A 12,471-nucleotide genomic window follows, 5' to 3' on the forward strand; every position below is an offset into this window, starting at 1 on the left:
AATAAGTCTTGCTGTTTGTTGGACTTTTTAAAAATCAAAACAACTTGAAAGAAGTTCCTTAGACATCATTGCATTTTAACAAAATAAATATAATCACAACTTCCTAAATGGTGGTTTTTTGTTTTTTTTTGAGAAGGAACAATCCTGAACCCCTTCATTTTGTATTGCATTCCCTAGAGGAAAACCTCAAATTCAGTCCAAGGGGGGTCAAGGTGGAATACTCAGAGTACCCTAGCAGGCATTCAGTAATCTGTGTTTGTTATTAAAAACATTTATTGAACAAAACCATTGTTATTAAAAACATTTATTGAACAAAACCATTGTTCAATAAACTGGGGTGTTCCTTAAGGAAGGAAATAGTTTGTATGGATGGAATTCAGATTAAAGGAGACCAAAATAAACTGCAAGTATGTTATTTAATTATTACTCTGCAATTATCCTCCAAATATTAATTGCTAACAATTATTATTGTGAAAATGTGCTATGGTTTAATGCGCTCACCTTATTTTAAGACATTTGTCTTTTTGTTTTGTTTACACAAAACATCTGAAAACAAAGTGAGTGCACCAAGCCGTAACAAAATTCATTATAGTTAACAAATGCATCTGACAGTTGAGACAGAGAAGAAAGGCAAAAAGTATGCTTGGCCTTTACAGAATGCAAGATTAACTTGAAAGAAAAAAATATCACTCATATTTCTAGTGGAAATCATTGCTGGCTACTATGGCAGGGAAAGACAGGAGGAACCTATTTCATAATTGCCACATTGGTGTCAACCAATGTTTGTGAAAATCCTGAATGATTGCTGCAATGTACAAACAATTGCCTAGGATAATCTTCCCCAACCTAGATGTCCTCAAGATGTGATGTGTGAACTTCAACTCCCATATTTCCCCAGCTAGCATGGTCATTGCAAATAACTATGGTAGCTCATAAATCTGAAAGGAGTTCAGTATGGAGGCTGGCTTAGGGAACATAGTAACTACATGACAGTTCTAGTTTCCACAAGATAAAAAGCCTCAATATTAATGAGGGGCCCATTTAGGGAAGTCATCTAGAGAACATTAAGACAGAAAAGCCATGTTGGAAGGATCATCTAGCTCACGGAATCCAGTGCAGGTCCCCCTACTCAGTGTAGGATATTATAAGAACTCTGCATAAGGTTGGTTTATGACCTGCTTTCATGGAATTTTGCACTGAGAATTCTGTTCTCAAATTCACTTGCTTTAACTTGAGGATAATATTTCCCTATCTTTAAAAAACTGGACTAGTAATAGATTGTAAACATATTTCTGTGGCACCTTGGGGTGCTATATTCCTGTTATAGTTTGTGTTAAAGAATTTGGATGTGGTAGTAGTGGAAAGGGTAATATAATAGTTGTAGTAAAATCAGTTTTCTACAAAAAGTCAACAGTTTAAGGTCCCTTGTAATTGGATAGCTAATGTCCTTAATTTCTAGTATCTGAACTACATTTCTCCTTTTCAATTATATTGTTTACTCTTTATTTTTTACTTCCTGGATCCTACACCATCCCCACTAATATTTGTTTTAATTACAGAAGGCCTATTTTCAGCAAGGTTAATAATAAGAAATAGACTTGACGAAAGCTTCATTTTTACTAAACATTTAGCAGTACTAATTTTTTTTTATGCATCGCTGTTTGAAAGCTGTGCATCAAAAAGGGACAGAGTCATTATAAATTAGTTAATAATAATAATAATAATAATAATAATAATAATAATAATAATAATAATAATAATAATAATAATAATAATAATATAATTTGTATTCCGCCCTTCTCCCGGAGGACTCAGGGCGGTGAACAGGCAGATAAAATAAAGACAATACATTCAATAAAAACAATATTGTAAAAAACTTATTCCAATAGCCTAAATTTAAAATACAATACAAAATATAAAATAAACCCCAATAAAATCCATATTTAAAACCCTATTAAGCCAGTCCTGCTCGAAAGAATAGATATGTTTTAAGCTCGCGGCGAAAAGTCCGGAGGTCTGGAAGTTGTCGAAGTCCTGGGGGAAGCTCATTCCAGAGGGTAGGTGCTCCCACAGAGAAGGCTCTCCCCCTGGGGGTCGCCAGTCTGCACTGTCTGGCTGACGGCACCCTGAGGAGGCCCTCTCTATGAGAGCGTACCGGTCGGTGGGAGGCATGTGGTAACAGAAGGCGGTCCCGAAGATATCCCGGTCCTATGCCATGGAGCGCTTTAAAGGTGGTAACCAACACCTTGAAGTGCACTCGGAAAACCACAGGTAGCCAGTGCAGCCTGCGCAGGATCGGTGTTATATGGGAGCCACAAGTGGCTCCCTCTATCACCCGCGCGGCTGCATTCTGAACTAACTGAAGTCTCCGGGTGCACCTCAAGGGGAGCCCCATGTAGAGAGCGTTACAGTAGTCCAGGCGAGAAGTGACGAGGGCATGAGTGACCGTGCATAAGGCATCCCGGTCTAGAAAGGGGCGCAACTGGCGGACCAGGCGAACCTGGTAAAAAGCTCTCCTTCATCCAACTTCAACATTCAGTACAGCAAGATACTCTGATCTCTGCTTTCCAAAGTTGCTGAGATGTCTAATAGAATTAACAGGTGCATTATTCCTGTTTCTTGTTCTCAGCAAAGTTCATTCCATGTAGCAATCATGGTAGTCTTTGTCTCAAAGCAGAATTCAGGCTCAAGTCAGACTGAAATAAGTTTTATTTATTTAATAAATTCTATTTCCTGGAATAATGCCAAGAGTTATTTCTTTTAAAACCTTGGGTCTAGGTTACTTGAGGAACCATTTCACGCCACTAGGACTGGCCTGCCCCACCTGTGCTGGTGGAAGAGGTATGCTATGGGCACTGTCAGTCAAGGAATTCCAGCTGGTGGGGTCCAGAAGAACAGCCTTCTCTGCCGCACAACCCGGGCCCTTTGGAACATCTTGCCGCTTTGAGGTGAGATTGGCTCCTATCTTTCTGACCTTCTATAAGGGCTTGAAGACAGGACTCTGCCAGATGGCTTGGGGCCAGAAGGGAGCATCACACTGGAAGTGACTTAATTCTGAATTAAGAATTAAGAGCCAATCCTACCTACCCGCTGTGCATCCTTATCCCTCCCTCCCCATCTTTCAACTATAATTCTATTTTGATTGTAATTTTCATTGTCATTGTTTTAGAAATGTTTATCTTTTATCATTTTAATGCTTTTAAGGCTGTAAGCCATTCTGAGTCATTCTGAAACAAGATGGACAAAAAATAAATTTAATAAATAATAATAATATATAAATAAGAGTAGGCTATAAATCCCTCACCCAAGCACTTTATCTATGAAGGAATTGTTAATAATTTGTATGTAGTCATATATTATTTCTGGGTCTTATGAGAGTATAATTTAATTACCCTATTTTATTTTATTTTATTTTACTTTATTGTCATTGAATCTCATAAACAAAATCAAGTGCCATCTTCAGTGTACATTATAATTATAAAAATAAAACACAAACGCACATCCTTCACATTCTATACAATTGAACTGAAAACGGATATTGCATTAATATTGCACTATACAGTAGAATCCAATATAGTTACTGCCCTGGGGTAGAAGCTGTTTTGCAGCCTATTTGTCCTTGTTTTTATTATCCTGTACCGTCTGCCAGATGGTAATAGTTCAAAAAAGGGTGCCCAGGATGAGATGGATCTTTAAGAATGTTTTGAACTTTCTTAAGGCAGCAGGAGCTATAAAGTTGTTCCAAAGAGTGGAGAGGGCAACCAATGATCTATTATTTTCTTGTTTTTCAGTGATATAATCATGGCACTGCTGGGGAGGAGCCCTGCCCTCAAGAAATTGCTGGGAAATTTTATTTTCCTTGGAGAAACTGTCTACCCAATTTAACAAAATAGCAGAGTTGGAAGGGACCTCGGAGGTCTTCTAGTCCAACTCTCTGCTCAAGAAGGAAACCCTAGCTAGAACATAATTACATAGAGATAATTACATAGAGAAATCTTACTGACCACATAGTAGAGTGATAGTACACAGAATCACCCTTGTAACCCAGGAAGAAGAAGCATCCATATGGGGTAGAAGGTATTAAACTAACTAGGGAGGAAAAATAACTGAAAAATGGCTCCAAATGAAAAGTTTACTTAAACAACACGGCTGTACTGAAATAGCTGTTTCTGGCCAAAACATGACCATAAATGCAATCATGTTGATATGAGCGATCTGTATATGCATGTTTTCTATCTTTAATGAATAAATGATTATTTAGTTTCATTTCTTTTGTAACAAACATCATGTAAAAAATGTCTTTAAACCCAAACAACTTTTATAATAAAGCCTACCATCACAAACCCCCAAGCCCTAAGGAGAACACTGTACAAATTAGAAAAGAAAAGAAAAGATAAGCAAGAAGCTAGTTAAAAATGTTATGGGCCAAAACGGTGTTGTTTGGGACACATCGTAAAATGGAATGATTGCTTAGTCTGTGCGGGAAGGAGAAAGGAAGGGCAGTTTACATTCAAGTGAAATATCAGGCTAAACTGAAAGTATGACCTTATTATAGCTGGATTCATTGCCTTGGCTAAATCCAAGCTGAAGCAGGAAAATTTAATTGGCAGACTAGAAGAGGATGCAAGATGACATTACACAGTAGGCTTGAAGTCATGTAGCCATCTTCAAAAACAGATGATCTGTGCAGCTGCCCGATAAGAAGAAATGCCAGGCAAAGCCAAGCAATAAAGCTGCTTTGAGATCTCACCCTTCTCATATACAGAGCAAGGAAAATATCTGTGGATCTATTTCTAAAAGGTAGCAGCAGTACATTTCTAATGCTACTTACAGAATTAAATCTTGTGCAAAGAGGTGGGGAGGGGGAGATCATGGTTATTAGACAACTGTGATTAGTCAAGTAATGCTTATAGTTGTGAGAGCATTACCCAGAAAAAAAAAATACAGCTTTAGCTGAAGTGAAATTTGGCCAGATATGTAAGAACTAAAAGCTTTAGAAAGAAGTCTGCAGTCCTCTACATTTAAAACATATATTCTTCCCCAAATTAATATATTCCCAATAAAATTTGCAGCTGGTATATTTCAATTCATCTCAATCAGGAGAACTGTACGATAGTGATAAGTGCCTTTTTGAGACCCTGAAATTCTAGGATACCACTGAAGTTTAAGTTAAATATTTGTTCTAGAAAAGAACAAGAAATTCTTAGAAATTTTCATCTAACTTTTATATGGCAGAACTATAGTCAGCTTAAAATTAACAATTTGTAATCAGAGTTTAATCAAAAAGAAGCCTGTACCATGTGCCTTTTGTTGACATCTGAATCCAAGGGAATGAAAATTATTTACTCATTTGTTAGATTGATTTGTTAGTCTATTTTTCTCCTGGAGCTCACAACAATACACATACTATTATCTTTTCCAGTCTTTTTCACAACAAACAGGTAGGATAGGCTGGACCAATAGACACGCCTCTGAATCAGCAGCAACTATAGCAAACCATGATAACAAAATGATGCCATACATGTATTGATGTCTCAACCAAATGACGCCATGATGTATTTGTATCCTGATATCAGAAACAAGACGATAAAGCTCATAGTTGTGTCATGATTTCTTCTAACAGAAACAAGAAAATAAGCCACATAGCTGTGTGGTATCTTAATATGTTTTGTTATTTTGTCTTTCCTTATTCCCCCTTTCAGATGCCCATGCTTTGAATTCTAGCTGTTTAAAAAACAAGTAATAATCAATGGTCACACTGATCAATGAGCAACGGTACTTTATCTTTATAGTAGGTCTGTTCAAATTCCAAATATACTCCAGGTAATTCAATATTAAAATGATCCCACTGAAACCCTATAAATCTCCTACATGTATTTGCTGGTACAGCAAGGTTTTAAGACTCCCAGGCTATCGTTTATGGTATTTGGAGAAATGTACCTGTATATAATTGAAAAATCAATAGCACCATGATGGCAAACCTATGGCATGTGTGCCACAGGTGGAACGCAGAGCCATATCTGTGGGCACGTGAGTGTTGCCCTAGCTCAGCACTTAGTGTGCATGTGCGTGCTGGCTAGCTGGTTTTTGGGCCTTCCGGGACCACTAGATGTTGGGAAACAGGCTGTTTCTGCTCTGGAGGGCCTCTGGGGTGTGGAGAAGGCCATTTTCATCCTCCTCAGGCTCCAAGAAAACCTCTGGAGCCTGGGGAGGGCAAAAAATGGGCCTACTGGGCCCACTGGTAACCTTTTTGCCATCACATGCATGTGTGGGGGGGTGGCAGGGCACAGGGCGAATTGAATTATGAGTGAGGGGACACGCCCACGTGACCCCCTCGCGCTCCCCCCACTTTTGGCACGTGACGGCAAAAATGTTAGCCATCACTGCAATAACATGTTGATTTCCAAAGTATTGATTCCATTCATTAAATAGGAATAACGGTTAGATTACTAGCCAAATAAGACAGTAGAAATGATTGAGAATGACATCTGTTCACGTTCATGACATCTGTTCATGTTCATGATATATTTACTGCCCATTTAACTATTCAAAATCTAGGTGAAGTAGCTGCAAATAGATTGTAATGTTTCTGTATTAGCACATGGTGTTAAACGTGGTACAAAAGATATTGTTTCCATGGAGAATTGAGCGCCTATAGAAATAAATTCTTCTAGAAATTAAACAAGTGTTTTTTTAAATGACCATATAATTCTTTGCATTGGGATGGAGTTGGAGTGATTGAATGGAGCTGAGTGTTTACTGGCTTGACACCTATATGGAGTTCATAGCAGATATTTTCTCTTTGCCCCAAAGAGAGAAATATCAGCCACTACTTCACAGCCTCCTGATTGAGAAGCAAGAACTCCTCCTCTGGGCAATCAAGCTGCTTCTAGAAATTACAGTATTTTTCAGAGTATAAGACACTCCGAACTATAAGACGTACCTACCTTTTTTGGTTAAGAAAACAGGAAAAAGAAATCTGCCTCTGCCTCCCAGCAATTTTGCCTTGTTGCAGCAAACAGCAAACAGCCTGCTTTACTTTCATTTTTGTTTTCAGCATAACTTGATTAGCACAAGAAAAAAAAATCTGCTCCCAGCAATTTACCTCCTTGCAGCAAGCAGCAGAGCCCCCCCGCTAAACAGCTGAGAGTCAGGAGGCCGATCCAACGGACAATCAACTTGTGCTAATTAGGCCGTGCTGAAGCTGAAATAGGCTGTTTCTTCTTGCTGCAAGGAGGTAAGTTGCTGGAAGGCAGAGGCCAAAGGGTGGGGGCCAGTGGGTGGGCGGGGCTACATTCGGTGTATAAGACGCACCTAAATTTTCACCCCCTTTTAGGGGAGAAAAAGATGCGTCTTATACTCTGAAAAATACGGTAAACAGTAAAATAACTAAAGATTTTAGTAGTTTATATAACAATAAATTACAGAGTCAGAATCGACTTTTGAAGTCTTGTAGTTCAATTCTCTGGCCAGGACAGGAATCTTCATAGCATCCCAGATAAATGATTATCTAACCTGAGACTGAAAAATTCCAGTGACTGAGCATCATGACTCCACCTCACCAATTAATAACACTTATAATAAAAAAATATTAAGTGTGGATCTTCCTTTGCAAATTTTCCATTCATTGGTGACTACCTTCAGAGGCTATGGAGAATAAATTCTCTTCCCTTCAAGTATTAGAAACTACTATCATGTATTTCCTTAGTCTTTTCTTTAGGATAAACCAGGGTGAAATCCAGCAGATTCTGACAGGTTCTAGAAAACCGGTAGCAGAAATTTTGAGTAGTTTGGAGAACCGGCAACGGAAATTTTGAGTAGTTCAGAGAACCGGCAAATACCATCTCTGGCTGGCCCCAGAGTGAGGTGGGAATGGAGATTTTGCAATATCCTTCCCCCAGGAGTGGGGAGGAATGGAGATTTTGCAGGATTCTTCCCCTGCCATGCCCACCAAGCCCCGCCTACCACACCCACCAAGCCACACCCACAGAACCGGTAGTAAAAAAAAATTGGATTTCACCATTGGGATAAATCTACCCAATTCTTTAAAACAGCATTCATTGAATTTAGTCTAAATTTAGTAAAAAAAATACTGGGTTGTGTTTTTTTTGCTGTTTTTTTTTCAGATCCTCTTACCTAGTAGCAACCAGAACATTAATCTTCCACAATGAATGGTCCCTGAAGCCAAAAAGATTGGGTACTGCTGATCTAGGTTGTTATGTTTTAATTCCTACTCCCAAATCTGAATAGCTAATTATAATTTCATAAAGAAATTCTCAATTTTTATGTAAAGCACGAAGAGCATCCTTTTGATTCTCTCTGATTATCTTTCATTTCCAAACATTTAAATAGGTTGGCTTCATAAAAGTCGCTATCAAGCTATTTCTTCATTAGTGGCCTGATATGATTAAAAACACATTCCTTGCAAAGAAACAGCATGCCAGTGTAATATTTACCGCTGCTGACTGCAGGAAAGGTAGCTCAGCAAGGAGACTCACACTTACTTTGTAGAAGAGAATGCACAAATAGCCTACCTCTCACTTTAAATTCTAGACATTTGGGGTAATAATATTGCTATATTTTACAAGGGCTGCAAGGGAGTTTGCAAGGTACAATGGCTGACAGCAAGTGTTCTATTAAAGGTAAAGGCAAAGGTTCCCCTCGCACATACGTGCTAGTCGTTGCCGACTCTAGGGGGTGGTGCTCATCTCCGTTTCAAAGCCGAAGAGCCAGCGCTGTCCGAAGATGTCTCCGTGGTCATGTGGCCGGCATGACTAAATGCCAAAGGTGCATGGAACACTGTTACCTTCCCACCAAAGGTGGTCCCTATTTTTTCTACTTGAATTTTTACGTGCTTTCGAAACTGCTAGGTTGGCAGAAGCTGGGACAAGTAATGGGAGCTCACCCCGTTACATGGCAGCACTAGGGATTCAAACCGCTGAACTGCCGACCTTTCGATCGACAAGCTCAACATCCTAACCCCTGAGCCACCACGTCCCTAAGTGTTCTATTATGGCCTGCTAAATGCTAGACAATCTTTTTTTAACTGTCTACAGCACGGGTGTCAAACTTGCCGTATCACATTGCCGTCATGTGATATTTCGCAATGTTTTCCCCTGTGCGGAGCTGGGGTGGGTGTGGCCTGCGGGTGACACATCCAGCCCATGGGCTGCCAGTTTGACACCCCTGGTCTACAGCAAAGAATTGAAACAGGAGAAGCCTTTACGTTTTTAAATTATTTTCTGCACTACGTGATTTGTTTTGCTCTGTACAAGAACTACAATATGAAGATTTTAATAAAATAATAATGCTCATAATATTAGTACTAATGTATTTCATCATTTAAAACTGGAATGCCCATTAAAAAGTGTATTATCATCACTATGGACCATTATACTTTAAAAAAATGACCACTTAAACCATAGGCACAGTTAAATCTGATAACTATAAATCCTTGTTAGTAATAATGGTGAAATGTATTCCACTATGAACTCAAGTTGCTACGGGGCCAACAAGTCCCCTACTGTGCCAGGTGCTTGATATGTCTGATCCAATTTTCTTCTGTTGTAAAATAGCTATCATTGCTTTAAGTGCTGTTTTGCTCCTTTGCTTGGCAGCTGTGTTCACAGGCTGCTGTCCAGCTATATTTCCTCCTAAACTATTTTTGTAGCCACAGAAATTGTACTTTCATTAGATAAAGGTTAAATATAACCATGTTATTTTGACTTTAATTTCTTACCATTCACACATGTTTTGTAGTTTTAGCCATTTGAATGACAGGTGGAATAATAAATGGACCATTTGGAGAAAAGCTTTCATGAGGTGATAGTGTGAATGGCAACTGAACCATACTAGTCTTGCTAGGCATTACGTTTATCTAGGACTGGGGTGTCAAACACAATTTCATTGAGGGCTGCATCAGTGCTGTAGTTGACCTCGGGGGGCTGGGTGGGTGAGTAGCTTGACATTACTCCCCAAACTGCTGACATGTTTCCTCTTCGCACTGGGTAGACTGGGCCGAAGCCGCATTGGGTAGACTGGGCCGAAACTGCATTGGGTAGAGTGACTGAAGCGACGCAGGCTGGCACCTTATGTTTTCCAAGATGGCCCCGCAGACCAGATCCGACCACATTGTGGGCCGGATCTGGCCTGCAGGTCAAGTTTGGCACCCCTGATCTAGGAGTTTGTTTGTTTACATTTATATCCCGCCCTTCTCCGAAGACTCAGGGCGGCTTACAGTGTATAAGGCAATAGTCTCATTCTATTTGTATATTTTTTACAAAGTCAACTTATTGCCCCCCCAACAATCTGGGTCCTCATTTTACCTACCTTATAAAGGATGGAAGGCTGAGTCAACCTTGGGCCGGGCTTGAACCTGCAGTAATTGCAGGCTACTGTGTTCTAATAACAGGCTTCTTAACAGCCTGAGCTATCCCGGCCCAAGAACATCAAAGTCCATTTATCATTGGGCTAAATAATATCTCACCCGAGCCCTATTAAAAGGGAGGACCTATAAAAGCCCTATTATGAGGACCCAGATTGTTGGGGGCAATAAAGTTGACTTTGTATATAACATACAAATGGATGAAGACTATTGCTTAACACAGTGTAAGCTGCCCTGAGTCTTCGGAGAAGGGCAGGATATAAATTCAAATAAATAAAAAAAAAGCAATAGAAATGATTTTTTATGGGGAACTGCAGATAAGATAGTATTCAAAGTCAATCACATGCTCACTTAAACATTTAGATAATGAAACTATGATAAAGAATTTAGAAGAAAGTACAGGTAGTCCTTGACTTATGACCACAATTGGAACCATAACTTCTGTCAGTAAACGAGGAGGTTGTGCCTAACTTTACTATCTTTTTTTGCTGTCATCATAAAGTGAATCACCATAATTGTTAAGTGGATCACATGGTTGTTAAGCGAATCTGGATCTCCCATTGACTTTGCTTTTTGGAAGGACTGGTTGTAAGATATTTGCTTCAACACCATTGTAACTTCAAATGGTGACTAAACAAATGTTCATAAATAAAGATTATCTGTAGAAAGGATGTTTTTTTCAATTGCTATCTTACAATGAATCTCAGTAAAGTGTTCTCTCTTAGAAGTGTTCTCTTTCTGGGCAGAAGTGACTGATATCCACAAAACATTAAATATCTCCTAAAAAGTTGATTGAAGTTATAATTGAATCTGTATAACATATACTGTTTCATACTACAATGTCCCTGAAATAAAATGCCTTTGACCCTGAAGCTAATGGTGAACTTGCTGGACCTATTCTACTTTTTTAAACTTTGTCTTGTAATATGTGCTTTCAAATTCTTTTTTGGCTTTTGTTGGTTTTTATCATAAATATCTATGAAGTCCATTGGCTAAATTGGCTCCTTCTGTGACTGATATCCTACTATTTGGAGATTTAATCCATTCTGTTATCCATGATAGACAACCAGCACAGTAATATAATTTAAGGTTATGAAATACAAGGTTACTTTTTTCTTTTGAATCCTGCAAAATTTTAAAGTTTGGCATTTTGTCTTTTTAAAACACTTCATGAAATTTGCCTTTACCTGGCTACCAGCTCATCTTAGATTGTATTGCATTTTTATAGTTGGGATAAGTCCTGGTCAAGAAAGTTTAAGATTTGTGCATCTTCTAAGATCCTTTGAAAAAATCCCTTTCCATAATTTATTACAATTGTTCTGAAAGAAGTCTTTATTGCCTCTTGTCAGATAAAGTCTCAAATATTTCACTGGAGTTTTTGTTATAGATACACAATTCTTGCATATATTTTTTTTTGTGGTTAAATATTGTGAATTTATTTTTTTTTTTACATTGAGAAACCATCTCAGCCTAGTAAGGACTGGTCTGCCCCACCTGAGCTGGCAGAAGAGGCATGCTGTGGATTCTATCAGTCAAGGAATTCCAGCTGGCGAGGGCCAGGAGAACAGCTTCATCTGCTGCAGTCCTGGCCCTTTGGAACATTTTGCATTCTGAGATGAGATTGACTCCTATCCTTCTAACCTGCTATAAGGGTCTGAAGACCTGGCTCGGCCTGCTGGCCCAAGGATGAGTATCACACTGGGTGTGTGTGTTGATGAATTAAGAGCCAATCCCACCTCCCCACCATGAATCTTACTTCCTCCCTCCCCATCTTTTAACTGTAATTCTATTTTGATTGTAATTTTCATTATTGTTTTAGAAATATTTATCCTTTTAATGCTGTAAGCCACCCAGTTTTATATCTGGGGATTTTACCAAAGTCTTTCATTGTTTTCATCAAATGTGGCACTCTGTGGCTGCATAATGGAATGTATGTACTATGCAGTGGTGGGTTTCAAAATTTTTTACTACCAGTTCTGTGGGTGTGGCTTGGTGGGTGTGGCTTGGTGGGCGTGGCTTGGTAGGTGTGGCAGGGAAAGTATATTGTAAAATCTCCATTCCCACCCCACTCCAGGGGAAGGATACTG

At 39.0% G+C, this 12,471-nt stretch overlaps 1 protein-coding gene and 1 long non-coding RNA gene across 2 annotated transcripts in view; one reads left to right on the forward strand and one right to left on the reverse strand.

The window, feature by feature from the left end:
• The window catches only part of LOC131192897 (uncharacterized), a 28,459-nt gene extending 24,379 nt beyond the window's left edge, over positions 1 to 4,080 (forward strand). The window contains exons 2-3 of the long non-coding RNA XR_009153811.1: positions 2,779 to 2,948; positions 3,792 to 4,080. This is a non-coding gene — a long non-coding RNA (uncharacterized LOC131192897). The remainder of the gene's footprint in view (positions 1 to 2,778; positions 2,949 to 3,791) is intronic.
• NKAIN2 (sodium/potassium transporting ATPase interacting 2) overlaps positions 1 to 12,471 on the reverse strand; it is a 642,901-nt gene that overhangs the window by 69,552 nt on the left and 560,878 nt on the right. The gene's annotated exons all lie outside the window — the stretch shown is intronic.

This window comes from Ahaetulla prasina, chromosome 1 (genome assembly GCF_028640845.1).
Source record: "Ahaetulla prasina isolate Xishuangbanna chromosome 1, ASM2864084v1, whole genome shotgun sequence".
NCBI lineage: Eukaryota > Metazoa > Chordata > Lepidosauria > Squamata > Colubridae > Ahaetulla > Ahaetulla prasina.